Source organism: Rhipicephalus microplus, chromosome 10 (assembly GCF_043290135.1).
Source record: "Rhipicephalus microplus isolate Deutch F79 chromosome 10, USDA_Rmic, whole genome shotgun sequence".
Classification (NCBI taxonomy): Eukaryota; Metazoa; Arthropoda; class Arachnida; order Ixodida; family Ixodidae; genus Rhipicephalus; species Rhipicephalus microplus.
This window is the reverse complement of record NC_134709.1, coordinates 47,082,365-47,096,570: the sequence shown is the minus strand read 5'-3', so window position 1 is coordinate 47,096,570 and position 14,206 is coordinate 47,082,365. Positions and strand designations below refer to the sequence as shown.

Genomic DNA, 14,206 nt, shown 5'->3' with positions numbered 1-14,206 from the left:
CAATCAGCGGAAATGCCACCACCACACGAAGGCATTCCCAACTCTGACCTTGACAGGTCCTTCACACCAGCAGAACTTCAAGTAGCTCTTTCCAAGCTTAAGAAACAAGAGTCCAGGCAAAGACATTATAGTCAACAAGCTCCTCCGACAGCTACCCAACCAGGCTATGACTGCCTTCCTACACTACTGCAATGACTGCTGGGAAAAAGGAGAGCTTCCAGCCGCGTGGAAGCATTCGGAGGTTATCGTGATACCTAAGCTCCACAAGTCCTTAGCGGTTGACAACCTAAGACTCATTTCTCTGACTTCGTGCGTTGGCAAGCTGTTTGAGCGTATGATTCACGACTGGCTCCCATCACACCTTGAGGCCAACGGGTACTTCACAGACACCATGTTCGGATTCCGCCAGCTGCTTTCTACGCAGGGCATCCTCCTACTCCTCAAGAGAGAGACAGAGAGAGAGAGAATAAACTTTTATTATTAACAAATGCACACTGAGCTTTCTTTGGGTGGGGCCCTCAGTACAGGGCTCCATTGCCTTGCGCGACCCTGCGAGCCTGCTGGACCAGCTGCTGCTGTTTCTGCCGGCAGTAAGCTGAGCAGTGCAGTCTCCCAAGAGGAAGGGGTGGGGTTGGAAATGGGGGGAACGCTTTGTGGGGCAGAGTATTCCCACGTGGAGTGGTATACTGTCGGTAAGGATCCTCAGAAGGGGCAGTAGGAGGAGTAGAGGGTCAGATGAAAGCGATTTAGCATATAAATGCACGGAAATGAATTGCTCTGTAGTTGCCGGCAAGCGACATCATCTGCTCTGTTAAGTGAAGGATGAGGGGGAGGATACGTATAATGGCTCTGTCGGTAGTACTCCAGGGTAGCGTTGTAGTTTAGTGGTTCTGTCGATGTGTCGTCTGGATTGGACAGCTCTTCCAATGGAGCCCGGCCGGTGAGCTCCCGGGCAACCGCATGAACGCGTTCATTACCATGGAGAGAAGCGTTTCCAGGAATCCAGACGATACGCACAGGACGTAAGGCGGACGGTGAGACAGAAGAGAGGATATTATGTGTATGTGCAGCCACAAATCCTTGAGCGAAAGCATGTCAAGCAGCTTGTGAATCTGTTACAATAGTGAAATGGGAGTCATGTGACAGTATCGTAGCATGAACAATTGCCAGAGCAAGAGCTCCATCTTCTGCCAGACCACCGTCTGTAGTGCGAAGTGCGGCAGACGCCACAAGGGCGTCTTACTCCTCAAAAAAGATCTAGTTGATCACTTGAGCAAGATTAGCAAGTCGTCCCTTCTTGCCGTTGATGCGAAGAGCGCCTTCGACAATGTTAGCCATAAAGCAATATTACAAAATCTCGAAGATACCGGATGCGGTTCCAAGATTTATGGTAATGTTCGAAGCTCCCTCACCAGTCGTACGGCCACGGTGGGAATATACAACATACGGAACGAAACATTTGAGCTGCCCAACAAGGGCACACCTCAAGGCTTCGTTGTGTTACCACTCCTTTTCAACGTGGCACTCCTTAAGCTCCCCCGGCTTCTCGAAAAAAATAGAAGGTCAACGTCGCGCCATCTACACGGATGATATTACGCTTTGAACTCGAGGCAAGAGCACTAGAGAGCAAGACAGCTGCCTTCTTGAGGCGGTAAATGTCATAGAGATCTACCTCGAAAGCTGCGGTCTCTATTGTGCACCTGAAATTTGGAATTACTGGTACTCAAGGCCCGAACGCGGGGACTTCCAACCTGCGAAGCGCCAGACCCAAGCATCATCCTTCACGGAAACCAAATACCGAAGGTCACCTCGCTTCGCGTGCTCGGCTTGCACCTGCACCACGACGGATCAGCCGTCACGACGATTCCTTGACTTCCCCGTGCAGTATTCCAGCTCACGCACTTCGTCAGGAGAGTTGCAAACCGACACAGTGGCCTGAAGGAAAACGATACCCTGAAAGTTGTGCAGGCTCTACTAACCAGCCGAATCACCCATGAAACCCCGTACCTCGTGCTCAAGACATCTGATGTCGACAAGTTGAATGTGCTCATTCGCAAAGCTATCAAGCTCTCCATAACGCTACCTCCAATGAAGTCGACCACGACACTCCTAAGAATTGGTATACACAATACCGGGCAAGAGCTTGCAGAAGCCCAACGGACCAGCCAACTCGAGAGACTTAAGCTTCCGTCGACGGGCAGATCGGTCCTTGAGCGCTTGGGCTACAGCGAGAGCTACATCTGCAAGGCAGACCACAAAAAGAAGATGCTGCCGTACATGCGAGGATCATTCAGCATCGCCCAAGTACCACGCAACATGCATCCCGAGTACCATAGGGAAAGACGAATCGCTCTAGTCGACACCATCCGCAGAAGACACCAGCACAATCCAGACGCTCACTACGTCGACGCGGCAAAATACCCGGGCAAAACAGCCTACGCTTTCAGTGTGGTCGACGCGGAAGGACAAGAGCTGGCATCCGCCACCCTCCGGGTGCAGAGCTCCGAGTCTGCCGAGGAAGCAGCGATCGCCCTTGCCACTACAGCTGGTAAGGACGTGGTCGTAGTTTAGACAAATTCCCAATCCACTGTCCGCAATTACACGCGAGACCGAATCTCCGCCGAAGCTCTCAAAATTCTGAAAAAGAGCCGAACTCCGCTTCCTTACACCTGCGTGGTATGGGTGCCGGAGCACGATGGGCTCGAGAGAAATGAAGCGGCCCGTGCCGCGGCTCAAGGTCACGTCAACCGGGCCTTCCTCAGCGCCTCGCTTTACCCGCGGTTAGCCAGCGCTGCAGAATAAGTGTAGACCATACCACCAACATACAACGCCATCCTACAACATTATCGTCTAGCTCACAGGGTGTACGCGCCACCTCACTCCAAGTTGAATAAAGAAGGGGCCGCAGCATTTCAGAGACTTCAATGTAACATCTATACACACGGCACCCTACTGCATTGAGTCTACCCAACGCTATACGCCTACAACTGCCCGATATGCGACGCGCCAGACACACTGGCCCGACTTCTGCTCGAGTGCCCGTGGCGCCACGAAGATGCCAATACCAAGTCCGCAACGACTGCACGTATCAACCCCCTAGCCGAGACGTGGGAGGCCAAGATTGCCGCACGCGACCTAGACGACCAACGAGGACTTGTCGCCAGGGCCCGGGAGGCGATTGCGGCCAGAGGATTCCTGGAATAAGGGACCCTCCCACCTAGGGTGACCCCGAGATCACAAACTCTGGAACACTGTTTCGAAAAATAAATGTTTATTTTATCATCATCGTGCGATAATGATTACGGACTCCAGCGGCGAAGGCGTACAACTACGGCGCCGTGTGTGACCCCTGTTAAGATCTCATAACAGCCTTCCCTGTTATAGAACACATGTGCGCGTCTGTGCCTTTTACATGGGCACTTGCGAAGACCACATTGCACTGCAATTTACTATTTTGCAAATTCGGAAAGCACCCGCTTTGGTTGTCTATGACATTACTTGCACATACGCAGCTATAACCTTTCATCATGCTGCCGCTATTGCCACTTGCATGAGGATTTATGAATGCGCCTTTTGAAATGAGTGGGTTTACTTAAACAACTTACTCATCACACGAATCACTTGAAACTGCTTCTGTCAACATGGCTCCTTGCCCTACATGACACCTGTATAGGGTTTTTTCCGAAGCAGTTTCAAGTACATGTCTTTAGGTGGCATAGAACACCTGACTGCCATGTGCAAGTTCTGGGATTCATTCCACCTTGGGATTTTCCTGTATTTTCGCGGCATGCGCGGGAGTTTTTTGCTTCGGAAAAACACCGAAGACGCCGAGATCGTTAGAGAAAACTGGATTCTACTCCGGTTAGCCCCCCGGCTTTTCCTCTCCTCACTTTCTTTATCTTTGTTTATAGAAATCTCAAACTGCAGATGATGAATGGTCTAAAAAATTACCCATATAAAGCACATAGTTTAATCTTTCCAGTGTATGGCAGAAGTCAACGTTCTTTTTTTCATGAAGACTACATACTTACATTTTATACGGATAAAAAATGACAGCTTTATAGAAGTTTCTCAGGCTATAACTTCTCGATGTAGGGTATTTGAGCCTAATGGCGGTAGGGGCAGTGATGTGTATTTTCGATATGTACTACAAATATTTTCCTAATAGAGAAAAGTCACAACTTGGTTTTGAAAACATTTTTGCCGAAAAACTCCACTTACCGAAACAAGGACTTCACTGAACACACTTGTGTTACTCTGTCATCATCAACTACATGATGGATAACTCTTCATGTAAACAAGTCTTTTCGACCGTTCTATATCAAATAACGAACAAAAAGCTACTCATAGAAGGGTGAGATACATTTCAAGTAATTGACAATATTCTTGCTGCTTTAACTTTTTAGCAAGTGTGCTGTCGTATACAAAGTTAAAGTTGACTGCATCAATAAACTAAAATATCAGTCCTTCCAATATGGCAAAACAAATTCGTGTACTTAAAGTACCCCATCAGACATAGCTGTTTTTCAGACGCAAACGTTTATCATGACGGGCATACGTTTAGGTCTCCCAGTCATACTTCTTTTTATAGGATCCTCACGTTCAGATAGTACCGAGAATGTCGTTAGTGCAAACGTCCCATTTGAAGACAATCCACAATATGACTGTTATCAATATGCAGAAGATGTAAGTAGATTTCTATTTTATATTTGGTTTAGCAGAAATAGTTACTACATTAAACTACATCAATTTAGATTTTTTATTCAAGGTAGCTTGCCCATGGCCATGATGGAAGCATGTTACTGTTAGGAACCACTTTGCGTCAAATTTTCAATTTCGCAACCCCATCCGCAAAAAAGTGATCTGTGTTTTGAAGGACCAAATAAAAGTTTATCCAATTCAATCCAATCTTGCGATATTCACTCAAGTTAGCAACATAACTAATTTTTTGGTAGTTTCATGTCGTGACGCGTTTAGTAAACAATTTTTCAATATTAGCAGCCAAAATAACAAGCATGCTTGAAGAGTATTCTTTGTGTCCAAGATTTTTTCGCGTCTGCCAAGGGGTATGCGTTTCTTGCTCCCGACTATGAGGGATCGTAAGAAGGGAAATTTTTAATGACCCTACACCAGGTTTGAAAATTTTTAGATGACCAGCGCAATGCATACGCTGGGCATTCGTGTTTGCGTCTGCCGAAAATTGCAAAGCTACGCGCAGCGGAAATGAGTGCTTAAATTTCAAGCTGAACGTTGCTTGCCCTTCTCACCGGCACGCGACTATAATCAGTGAGAAGCTAAGAATAAAAAGTGTACCACTTTCTATTTGTATTTTGAGCGTCCAACTACGGCTGCTCTTTACTATGACGTCACAGTTCCGACGAACCACTGAAAAATTTAACATGATGCCAGTCGCTACGAGAGGCGATGTGCCACTGCTTCAAGACAGGCAAGATGACAGTCTTTTTTTCGGATACTTCAATAGCGAAAAATGCTTGGTGGGATCAAGGAGTGTGCAAGCAATTGCATCGCGCCTCGTAGTTTTCATGTTATTGGGTGCGTTACGATCCAGACATCCCAAAATTCTGACACCATTGCACAGGTAAAGTAACCCCGAGTCTGCCAACACCAAAGTTCTGGCCCGGGAGCCTTTTTTTTACGCCACCACTACAGAAGAAGCTCTTCACTGCGTAGCCGCCATGCGAGGCCCACCGATAGGTGGAAGATACAGGCTGATACGCCATTAATGCCGGCAACGCAAACCCTGATGGCAGGCCGAACAGCTGTGCCTGCCACACTGAACGCCCACACATTTCATTTCATTTTTCATGGCTGGGGGGGACGCATGTCCCCCCCAGCCATGAAAATACCATGAATGAAGGTATGGACTTTTCGGGGCCCAATTCTGCACGGAGTCGAAAGCCCGCCAATTGTCACGGGGATGGTACCAATACCAACGATGCTTCGCCATCGACGCAACCAAACACTGATGACCACGACGAAAGCTGGAGATTGGTACTCATGGTCCGCCATTGAAAACGACAAGCAAGAGAACACCAACAGGGGCAAAGGAGCAGTCCTAAATGATTGATATGTGGGGTATAACGTCCCAAAACCACCATATGATTATGAGAGACGCCGTAGTGGAGGGTTCTGGAAATTTCGACCACCTGGGGTTCTTTAACGTGCACCAAAATCTGAGCTCATGGGCCTACAACATTTCCGCCTCCATCGGAAATGCAGGCGCCGCAGCCGGAATTCGAACCAGCGACATGCGGGTCAGCAGCCGAGTACCTTAGCCACTAGACCGCCATGGAGGTGCAAAGGAGCAGCCCTACTACTGATAAACAAGCACAACATTTTTCCAACGGTTACCGTAAGCTTAAGCACAGCAAGCTCCCACCCCTACCGCGGGACCACTTTATAGTTGTTGTAAGACTGCACCAAGGATTGCACATAGGAACTCTCACGAGCCCACTACTGACCAAGGCACTCAAGGAAGCGTGCGGAAATAACATTCATGGTGAGAAATTCATGCAACGCTTAAAACCCGGCTCCAATATTATAATTGTGTTGACTCCTGATGAACAAATGGCAGAGCTTGTTCGAAAAATGACGTTGATAACGCTACAGAAGATGGACATTCGTGGCCTCCCCCTCCCCACGCCATCGGATACCCTTGAGAATAACTTGAGCATCCGCACTGAAAACACGTTGAAAACATCCACGCTCGTATGTTGGGTGAGTCAAAGACAGCGGTCGTCACGTTCTACTGAACTTTTGTACCCAAATACATGTACTACCAAAGAGATGAGCTGGCCTGCTACCCGTACAAAAACCCAGTACAGATCGGCCGAATCTGTTTCCAAGTGGGCCACAAAACGAACGTCTGCTGCAGCCCGCATTTCACATTTGTAAAATATGTTGAACTTTGGAGCCAACGAATCGGCATGGGTGCACCCCACGCTGTGCGACGTATCAAAAAGAACGCTTGACCGAATATCACAGCTTTCGAAAGCGCCTGAAGCCAGCTCAACGAGGCCCCGAATACCAGAAGAGGAAGCTGACACCGAAGATGCAATAGGCAATACAAGAAACTGGCATTCACAAAAGCCGCCGACCACGCTGGCTTGAATCCAAAGAGCAAGAGATGCAGTTAGGTCATCAAGAATTTCCAGGAATGCAACACTAAGCACATATGTCACGCTCAAAATCCACTACGAGATCCCGGCCCAGAACAAGAACTATATCGGGCCTCAGACGAAGCAACAGCGGAAAGTATTCTGAACCAACTCCAGTAACCAAGACCCCTCACCAAACCCATCCAAAGTCCAGGGCAGCTCCAGGTCAGCGGCAAGCTGAACTACCGGCAAGCTGGGCACAAGCCACTTATCCCACTAGTACATCACTAAATGGAAACCTGGGATATAAAAAAAAATCATTGAGGAAAACAACCTAATAGAAGCCAGCTTGGCAGAAATTAAACCACAGTTGGCCGCTCTGAAATTATCCCACAACACACGTCTTAAGCTAAGCCACAGCAAGAAGAGGCAGGACGTATAGGCGACTGGATAAAATCCAGTAATTCACCCTGGCACAATAAATGCAGAAGTTGTTTACCGAAATCATCATCATCAGCAGCAGCAGCATGACAACGTCCACTGCAGGACAAAGGCCTCTCCCGTGTTCCGCCAGTTAACTCGGTCTTGTGCTTGCTGCTGCCAATTTATACCCGCAAACTTCCTGATCTCATCTGGCCACCTAACCTTCTCTCTCCCCCTAACCCGCTTGCCTTCTCTGGTAATCCAGTTAGTTACCCTTAATAACCAGCGCTTATCCTGTTTACGCGCTACATACCCATTTCCTCTTCTTGATTTCAACTATGATATCCTTAACCCCCTTTGTTCCTTAATCCACTCTGCTCTCAACTTGCCCAACATAGACAGACGTAAAAGATACGTAACCGATTCAATTACTCCATCACTGAAAATATTTAGGATACTGGCTAGCAACAGCCCGGCAGCCTCAACCCATTATGCCAGATAGTTTGAGCTGTCGGATAGCGAAAACAACAATCATGGCTAGTAATTATGCGCTCTGTAGAGAAACACTAAAAGTATAGCAGTATAACTGTTGTACGCTAGACAACAAAATATGAGCTTTATCCCATTACATAAACGACGCCAATCCTGCCTGAGGTACTTTGTCTCCAGCAAAATAGAAACCAAAATACACAACATGACAGGTTACAATCTCCCCGCTCATCCTAATTTCCCCAAAACTGGAAATTCGGTTCAAAAGGATGTCGTGCTGAGTCTCACAAGTATGCCCATTTGACACATGCCACACTGAGTCGTTATTATCTGATCATATAAAAGGAACAAATTCAAGACCATCGTGCTTACCCAGCACAGGCCGGGCAGAAAAAGTGACGTATATTTCGGAGGCTTGATAACATACGTACGCAAAACGAAAAATCTGAGGAACAAAGTAGTTGTTCTCTGGGACTTCAGTGCACCTCATGCGGGATGGGGATACCCCAAAAGACTCTTCTAAAGGGCAAATCCTGCTTCTGGCAATCGAAAACAATAACTTATGGCTCGCCACGCTCTTAGACAAACTAACTCGTTCCGGAAATAGCGCAACTTGAGACACATTTCCAGACTTTACTTTTACAATTGGCCAAAAAGAGATAACGTGAACCAATTTCGAAAAAAAGAACCCAGCAATCACTACATAATTAGCTTGTTCCTAAATTCACCTAAAATAAGACAACCACTGGGAATGGCAAGTATAACAGACTGGACCGCTTTCAAAGAAACAAGTAAACCCAGAGGCATATAAAAATTAACTGACCTGGAAAACTTCGTTCAAAAAAATTTATGCCCAGACTATCTGAAAAATGATAGCGACATTAAATGCGCCCACCGTTGATCTCATTTACTAAGGTTGTGGGAAGCTATACGCAGTTTAGCTAAGCGATGGAAGAAGCAACGACATAGCAGGAAAATAAAGATATGAAGTTAGCACCTTAGCCAGAAAGCCAATGAATGTGCTTGAACTCTGGATGACAATAACTTGTTTCAATTCAATGCATCCCTTCAGAGTACTTTGCACACAAAGAAAACGTGGGCAATATTACTTAGCATGTAAGATCTGACTACACGTACAGCCAAAAACAAACAAAAAACTCTCCGACAAGAACAAAATGAGTTCGAGGGAACTTAGGAAGCTTTAGTCACTCAGTTGAAGAATATCTGTCTAAGCTCCACCAAGGGATCAGTCAAAGACATAAGGTACGCTTCAACTACGAATGGCCCAGCCAACCCCAAACTGACCAGCTCCACAGGGGTAGGAGAAGTGCACACAGCTGCGCAAACTTTTAACAATAGCACAGCCCTTGGCATAGATAAAATCACAAGTGCAATGATTGGCCACCTGAACAATGAAACTTTACGGAAACTTGTTAGCCAGGATCGGGAAAGCCAGCCGACTCTGCACGAGCAAGCCCAGCGAGCCGCTAAGGCCAGTGGGGCCCTGGACTAAGGACCCCACCCACTTGACCAGAAACCTTTTAGCGAATAAAAAGAAAGTTTTATCATCATAAACACCGAAATTTTCGTCTGGCTGTCTGTCTGCCGTAACGATTCAGCTACTAGGCTAGAGTTCAACCATTTTATCAACGACCACCAGACTTTATTTGGTTTCTGCGCTCATACTAGTGCACATTGTCGAATGAAAAGTGAATATTGCGCATATCTCAGGCACAACTGTAACACGTCAGTACTCTGTGGTGTGATTATTTGTACTAGAAAAGGCATGCATAAGTAATTCTGAGCACCATAGCGTTGATTACGCGGCGCTGACAATGCGGTGCTATGCACAAAAAAAAAATCACCGCCCAAGCACTCCGTACAAATAGTCAAACAGCGAAAGCTGAACGTGTAGCCCCGGTTTTTAGCAATGGGTTCAATCAGACGTGGCACTGAAGCGTTTTACAATTACTGGTCACATGTTCATGGTTCCTAATGGTATTAGAAACACCTTTCAATCGGGTTTACCACAGGGTTTATTTCACATGCTGTACATTGTATCCTGCCTGATCACGTACCGGGAGGACTGCGATTAGCGGTTAAAGGCGTTTCGGAATGCGTTGATCACAGTGGTTGTTTTCGAAACACAGGCGGTCACCGAAGTCGCAGCCGAAACCAATATGCTCCTGGAGTAACTACCTCCGAAAGTGGCGTTCGCCCCAGCGAACGTCCACCGGCAGTCGTCACATTGACGCCGCAATGTCGCATTGTTTCAAGCGTCTGACATCGCCGCCAACTCGACGGGGAGATCTCAGACGTAACTTGCGCACGTACTCGCGTCACTGCAGCGACGACGTCACTGTATCAGAATGTATCAGAGTCTGAACAGTTAATATCGCAAACCTCTGCTGATTGCTGCACCAAGTGACAGTGGATCAACCAACTATCATGCAGCATGTGTAGTATTTAATTTTAGTTTTTGTTTCTATGGTAGAGCAGCCAATGGTGCACTAGCGAAGGGAACAGTGTGTTTACGTTAGTTATTTAACATTTTTTCTGCAAATATTATTACTGCCAAACAAGTGACAATGGGCATTTTTTCACCGCAACAACTCGTGTGATGTAAGTGAAGAGAAAAATGACGCAATCACTTTTATTTTGTGTCTCCCACACGGTGTCTCTTATATTTTTGTGCAAACAAACATGATAATGCAAAAGAAGACGCGAGGACACACAACTACTAGCAAATAACCATGCACAGAAAAGCTCTTAAATTTTGCCATGGATGTGTCCTTCTGCCTTTTTGTATGCTCTTAGTTTTTTTGCGCTAAAAGTTTTGATATGCAGTACCAACAAACCCACCCGACGGTTTTTTGACTCAAGATGGGACCTCACTTTGGTAGATTGAGCAAATTTGTTTCTGGGTAAATCAATTTCCAAACGAAGTTTTGTGACTGGTATGATTGAATAAGCGATAAAAAAGTGCCTCTCTATACTGCTTTTTTTGCGCCTCATGGAAATAGGCTTCTGAAAACGCATCTGCTTTTTGTTAATTCATTTCAAAGCTGATATGCGTGCTCATTCCGGAGTTGCGCACTGTTTTTCAGGCACTAAATATTACTGGAAAAATTTACGTCATAGTACAAAATTTCAATTCCACCTTGCCACCTTTATGTGATAGCGCTGAGGTGGTAAAACGAGAGAACAATACATATTACGTAGCCACGCTTGCTGCGGTGATTCCCATTCTCAATAGGACACTGTGAGTATTTTCTGCTTTATTTTGCAACGCTCGTAAAAGAAGGTGAAGCATGAAAGCGTTAGCTGCATGGATATGGAGCTAGCACTGTTATATAGTTAAATATGTTACGAACGCCATTTCACCCTGCTTAGTTCGCTTTTTATAGGCCTTACAAGCGAAGCGTTCGCATGCAAAAGGCAATGTTCTAAGCAACTGTTACAAAAAAAACGTGACAAAAAATTTTCCAGTTATCGTCTCTTTTTCATCCTGCCACTTTTATGTAAAGGACTGGAGCAAAGTATTACTTAAAGAACTAACAATCTTTATCCAATATTATCGAATTCTAAAACCAGTGGATTATGTCTTTATAAAAAATCTTCTACAAAGCTCAGCCTTCTGGCAAAAAAAAAAGAATAGATACGTGAAAGCTTCGAAAATCATAATTTTCTATTAGGTGTTTGTTTGTACTATTCCAGAAGGCGTTTGATAGGAGTAGCCATCACATTATTCTGCAGAACCTTCATTCCTATCGTGTGAGGAGAAATGTCCACTCCTTAAAAACATCGGAACCTACAACATGCTCACAGTATGAAAAAATAAATTAACAAGCATTTTTCTGAAGAAAGGTTAATTTACGTGTACATCAAAGAAGCATACTAGGCCCTTTCTTGTTTCTTTTTTTGTAGATTTTGATATTTTCAGCGTTGAGCAGGCGGTAAAGTCCGCCATCTACGCTGAATACACGATCGTTTATTTCCGCTGGTCACTCCGATCGTACCTTAGTGGGTCATGCCCATGCCACTCTTCATTTATTTTAGCAACGGTTCTTAGATAATCATCTACGTCTGAATCTTGCAAAAGCGATAGCATTTATGCCTAATACTCGTCAGCGGGAATGTCGTAGGTATTCTCTGTTTATTAGTGGTACATCAGTTGAATACGTTAAGTCTTTCAAATCCCTAGGCATATGTTTTCTGCTACAATGTCCCTGGATGGCCACGTTTACTTTTTGGTTTAAAACTTTCTCGTACGATAGGACTTTTGCAGTGATACAGTGCAACGTTTCCGGTTGCGGTAAATCTACTCCTGGTTTTTTTTTCTTCCACTCTGAACAATGATTCTCTTGGGTGGGGCACCACCACAAATTTAAATATCATGGAATTATTTCTACTATAAAATTGAATTATCAGACAAACGTGTAAGGTGCCCTATTTGTCGCATACAGCTGAATGGTTTGCCTATTCACGTGTACACTTTGTCGCAATAATAATTTAAGGACCACTACAGTGGGTATTTGCCGTCCCCATCGCTGTCATGTGCCGTACATACACACACACACACACACACACATATATATATATATATATATATATATATATATATATATATATATATATATATATAGATATATATATATATATATATATATATACTTCATCTTCATCTGTATGACAAAACCATTGAAGTAATCATCATCGTAGGTCACGTGGGCTGGCTCGTGCGGCTGAATTAAAAAGATAACTCGGTTATTGCCGTACCGGACGTGGTCTCATAAGTGGTGGAGCGTGCTTTGGTTCCCACGTCCTCCTGCTCTACATGTCACACCTAGAGCTCCGGTCTGGTCGACGGTTGTGCCCTCAAGCAACAGCGATGGCAGAAGCCAACGCGTCCGCTGCTGCAACCGATCCTCCTCAGCCACTTAGGCTTCACTACACCGTAAGTACCCCTCACCGAGACCCTCCGGTATTTTCCAGTCTTCGCGGCGAAAACGTCGAAGAATGGCTGGACAGTTATGATCGAACCAGTGTTTGCAAATATTGGGACGAGGCGCACAAACTGCGCTACGTTCCTTTTTACCTCAATGGCGTCGCTAAAACCTGGTATTACAACATCGAGAGCGACTTCTGCAATTGGTCGGCCTTCACGGGGCATCTCCGTCAGGTATTTGGTGGCACGTCTGCAGGATGCTCTGCGGTAGCGAAACAGAAGCTCGCCACCCGCATCTAGAGGGACGACGAATCGTATACGTCCTACATTGAAGATGTTCTGGCTCCCTGTCGCCGAGCACAAAATGACATGACGGAGGCCGATCTCATCCGACACCTGCTGAAAGGTATCAACTTTGTGGCCCTCAACGGTCTCGTGATCCAAAATCCAACTACCGTCCGGGATGTCATCACCACATGCCAACGCCTGGACGTGCTTCATTCCATGCGCCTTCTACACGCCTCCTGCGACTCTCGCTTTACCGGAGAGCATGAATTGCGAGCCCTTAACCGCACAATTATCAGAGAGGAACTCCATGGCCTTGTTCCAGGTAACCCAACCATTGCGTCTGTCCGCACACCTCCTCCTAACCTGCGTGAGATAATCAAGGACGAACTAGCATCAATGACAAGCACTGCACATGCCCGTCTCCTGTGCGCTTTCCAGCTCCTTCGTACGCAAAAGTTGCATCATGGGCCCCTGCACCAGTTCCAACCGTGCCTGCGGACGTCGGATGCGACCATTTGACAGCGATGACAACGCAAGTTCCAAGGTCACCCCAATATTCTACATGGCGTCCTCCGCGACCCATCTGCTTCTACTGTGGCATAAGGGGTCTTATATCCCGTTTCTGCTGCCGCCGTCAGCAGGATGAACGACGTAGTTATCTAAATTACGAAAGAGACTTTGCCCCGAGACCCGACGAATACGATCCCGCACCCTATCCGTCCACCTCCCGTCAGTCGCCCTCCCCTCCACGGTGTCAAGCTGGGCCTCATTCTTCTCGTTCATCTCGCCGCCGTTCTCCGTCACCGTTTCAGCGTACGTCATCACTCCTGCGTCCCGCGCCGATCTCTCTGGACTAGGAAAACTAGAAGGTGCAGTTTTTGAAGGGTAAACTGCTTGTTGTCGGAACGTTATAACTCTTCCGTCTCGTCCAGCTAATTTA

At 46.2% G+C, this 14,206-nt stretch overlaps 1 non-coding gene across 1 annotated transcript in view; it reads left to right on the top strand.

The window, feature by feature from the left end:
- Positions 1–4,527: 4,527 nt before the first annotated feature.
- Positions 4,528–14,206, top strand: part of LOC119180963 (uncharacterized) — a 39,075-nt gene continuing 29,396 nt past the window's right edge. The window contains exons 1-2 of the transcript XR_012886365.1: positions 4,528–4,686; positions 11,138–11,292. This is a non-coding gene — a transcript (uncharacterized LOC119180963). The remainder of the gene's footprint in view (positions 4,687–11,137; positions 11,293–14,206) is intronic.